Raw genomic sequence first — 4,968 nt, forward strand, 5'->3', positions numbered from 1 at the left:
TTTTAATAATAACAAGTATTTTAATGCTAACAAGTATTTTAATGCTAATAAGTATCTTAATGCTACTAGTATTTTTAAGCCTACAATCATGTAATACATATTAGTATTTTAATGCCTACGTGTATTTTAATGCTTACTAGTGTTTTATGCATATAAGTATTTTAATGCATACGAGTATTTCAATGCTTATGAGTATTTAAATGATTACTAGTATTTTTATGCTTACTTTTTATGCATCCAACTATTTTTATGTTTATCTTAATTTTAATGCTTACTCCTATTTTAGTGCTCACTAGTATTTAATGCCTAGGAGTATTTTTGTCTCACTAGTATTTTTATGCCTAGGAAGATTTTAATGCCCAGGAAGATTTAAATGCCTACGGGTATTTAAATGCCCGCGAGTATTTAAATACTCACTACTAATTAATGCTAACGAGTATATACATACTAACTAGTATTTTAATTCCTACGAGTATTTTAATGCTTACTAGTATTTTAATGCTCACTAATATTTCAATGCCTACAAGTATTTTAATGTCTATAAATTTATTTATTCTACCATATATTTTAAGGCCCACGGGTATTTAATGCTTAATACTATTTAATGCATTCGAGTGTTTTAATGTTAATTAATATATTAATGTTCACTAGTATTTTTATTTCTACGAGTATAAAATTATTACTTCTATTTAATACACATTTAATTTAATGCTAATCAGTACTTTAATGCACACTAATGTTTACCAGAATTTTAATGCTCTAACACCCCGGTTCTCGTCAGATCACCGAAGTTAAGCAACATTGAGCCTAGCTAGTACCAGATGGGTGACCATTTGGGAATTCTAGGCGCTTATTCTTTCCGCTTATCTCGGCATTGTTTCCAGTCGTTCTGAACCCCCACTTGCCACTGGTATTCAACAATGTCGACCCAGGAGAAGGAAGTGTAGTTGGAGATTACACAACTCTCGCCACAAAAATTTCACGCGCAGGCAGCCTTAGAGTGGGTATCCATAGTTTGTATTTTTATGCCTATGTGTATCTTAGTTCTCATCCTTATTTTTAAGCCTATAAGCATTTAATACATGCTTGTATTTAATGCATACGAATATTTATATGAATACTAGTATTTTAATGCTTACTTGTATTTTAATGCCCCTCTTTTTATTTTAATGATCAGTAGTATTTTAATGCTGACTAGTATTTTAATGCTCACTAGTAATTTTATGTTGACTAGTATTTTAATGTTCACTACTATTTTAATGCTTACTAGAATTTTATGATTACGACTATTTTAATGCCAACTAATATTTTAATGCTTGCGAGTATTTTAATGCACACGTGTATTTGAATGACTACAAATATTTTAATGCCTATGAGTATTTTAATTCATAGAAGTATTTTAATGCGTACGAGTATTTTAATGTCTACGAGTATGTTTATGTTTACGGGTATTTTAATGCTCACTAGTATTTTAATACCGACGTATATTTTAATGCTTACTAGTATTTTTTATATTTACGAGTATTTTAATGATTATTAGTATTTCAAGTACTACGAGTATAAGAATGAATACTAGTTTTTTAATGCTTTTTAATATTTTAATGCCTACTAGTATTTTCGGTTTGTCCGTACCAGGGTTTGTCAGGACAATCCGATATGGGGATACGTTACCCAACTAAACATTCCAAACGCAAATAAGATAAGCTTACTATGTTTATTATATATTGTTTCATACGAGGAATGCAGCACCTTCTCCACGTCTTTGTTTTTCTAGGTAGAGCACTAAGCTGGATAATTTACAAAGTTAGATGAATTCTCGTCCTCGAATTCGACAAAACTTTAGCAAAACGCATCATTTCAACTTCCTGTTTTTAAATATTCTATCTGCAGACAACTATGAAAGCCTGCCAGAAAACGGTATTTAATTGCCTTTCAATTACGTGGTAGTTGCCTGTGGCTTTAATTGGATGAAATTAGTCTGCTCAGGATGGCATTATAGGCTGGGCTCGAATTTCTCGACCAGCAGTAAATATCTCTTTATACACTTTTGATCGCATAAACATGAAATACTAGCGTATGAAGATATATAAATGCTATTATATATAAAAAAAATATCATAGTTATATGTATATATAATATAGCATTTAAATCAAATGCCAGAAAATAGAGTTTTGTACCAAGTTGTATTTTACGAACATTTCGAAGTAATTTCTAAATTCAAATCCGGTATTAGTCAATGCGATAAATAAATGATCATATTTCTTTTCTCAGTGGAAAATGAAAACAGAAACTCATCCAAAGATAAAAGGATATACGTACAGCAAATAGAAACTGCTATATTAGTTCAACAAGCAATATGGCGTCCATGCTCTCAAACGATTTGAACATTAAACTGATATATGCAAATATAATATTCTTTGAAAAATATATGTGACTATTATTTCATGTGTCTGATTGTGTGAGCTCTTTGTGTTTGTTGCTGGTTTCAGATAATTTTCTGGTTTTATTTCCTGGCGAAAAGCGATTGAATTTATAAACGATCCAAAAGAAGTAGTAATCCAACCTTTTGTTTATTTCTTGGATTAGCAAATACCAAGTTTGAAGCTAAACATGTACACGGAAACGTTCAGAAGTAAGGTCAGTATAAACTTTACTTTCTAAACTGTGATTTAAATTCATATATTTCTAATCTGCGTACGTCAGTACGCAGATTAGAAATATATGAATTTAAATCACAATTACTTAAAAGACTTAGAAAGTGGAGATTTAATAAATTATTTAACAATTATATATATATATATATATATATATATTGTAATTAGGAAGGGAAGACTTTTATGATTTATGATTAAAAGTAAATTTATATATATATATATAAATTCACTTTTTAATAATTAAAGGAATATATATATATATATATATATATATATATAAATATATATATATATATATATATATATATATATATATATATATATATATATTCCTTTAATCTTCTCTCCGAAAAGGGGGGAAGGAGAGGAAAGAAAGAGAAATGGGGAAGTCTTCCCTTGTTGTTATTTCAGATAATTTGAAACCATAATAGCAAGTTTTAGTCTCCCCATCCCTCAACAGCAGAGGGTTTGGGGGAAATATCAGATATATTGTGATTCATATGCAAAACTAGAAAAACAAATGACTAGGATTAAAACATGTTATGGCTGTAAAAAAGTGCCCAAAATAAGCTCTAGATGATGGATGATCCCCTTAATGTGCGACCCTAGGAGCAAATGTTACATAGCCTTCTACACATTCAGATCATTACTTCCAACGAGACTTCATTTGTTAAATTCTGATCAATAGTCACTGAGATTTGGAACTTATAGAATTGGCAAAAAGATATAGACATATAATATATATATATATATATATATATATATTATATATAGACATATTTATATATATATACATGTATATAGGGATATTTATATGTATATATATATACATATATATATATATACGTATAGACATATTTATACAAGTATAGACATATTTATATATACATATAGACATAGTTATATATACATATAGACATATTTATATATACAAATATGTATACACACACACGTGTATATATAAGGAGGAGTACGTATTCGAAACACGCGTGTCCGTAGATTACTGTTTTTAAAAATTATATAATATTTTTTAGCGAGAATTAGACCAAGAGTTTAAAGAGCAAGTTTATTTTAATGTATTAACACTTTAAAAGAACAGTGCTCATAGTACTGTAGATATGTAATAAGCTCAATAGGTATATATTTATCCTAGAGCTATATTAATATTGAGGATAAAGATTAATAATAGTAAATTATAATTCAGTTTAAAAAAGATGAACAATCAAAATCAATTATCTAAAATAATCCATTTGTGACCAAAATACAACATACCCACTTAAGTACGGACGAACTTTAAAATGAATTTTCTAATGCAACTCAATAAGGACTATCCACCTTACATACTACAAAACTGCTAGTTTTATTTTGGTGTCTTAAACTCTCCACCCACCACCACTTTTGCTAATGAGGAGACTAAATTCAAAACACAATCTTTGTCAATTATTGTCAATGTTTATTGTCAATTTTATTAAAATGAATATCGTTTCCGAAACGATCGTACACTCAATTTGGTTTTGTTTGTTCATCCTTTTGAAACTGATTCATAATTTACAATTATTAATCTTTATGCTCAATATATATATATATATATATATATATATATATATATATATATATATATATATATAAATTTGCAGGCTTTTTGAAGATTATAATACTATTCAAAGGAAAACAATTAGTAAAAAAGAACCTATACTTTCTAACCAATAAAATATGCCCTAATTTGCATACACTTGTATATATAGTGTCCTGCAGGCCAGTTTCAGTTTTGCTGCTTCTGTTGTCTTCCCTGTGCACTTGCCAGCCCACTAATACATGACAAATAAATGACAAGACTTTCATGATGTTGACTATCTTACAATTTAATTGTACGATGCTCAACATCATGTTATATGCTCGTTAATTATGTTGAGCTTCATGATATCAGGATTGATAAAATAAAATGTGAAATATAATTGAAAAATACATATTTCCACACACACACACACACACACTCACACACACATATAATTATAAAATTCAAATGACCTTGTAACGAGTGATGTAACACACTTTCCGGTTTACGACATCCGGTTGCGCATGCGCGCATAAACATTAACCCATAACAACGTAAACAAATAAACACAAATCGCTTCTTTTGCAGATTTTTACCTGCGCACTGAAATATTAACGTTATTATTTCGAAATTATTATTTAACATGGGAAGAGCGGGGGTGTTTTGCAACTATTCTTTATTACAACTATACTGTCGCTATTTTCTTACAACTAAACAACTTTAATCTGTTGACAAACATAAGAACAATTGTAGTAAAGC

Source organism: Euprymna scolopes, chromosome 18 (genome assembly GCF_053919585.1).
Source record: "Euprymna scolopes isolate OS-2025 chromosome 18, ASM5391958v1, whole genome shotgun sequence".
Lineage (NCBI taxonomy): Eukaryota > Metazoa > Mollusca > Cephalopoda > Sepiida > Sepiolidae > Euprymna > Euprymna scolopes.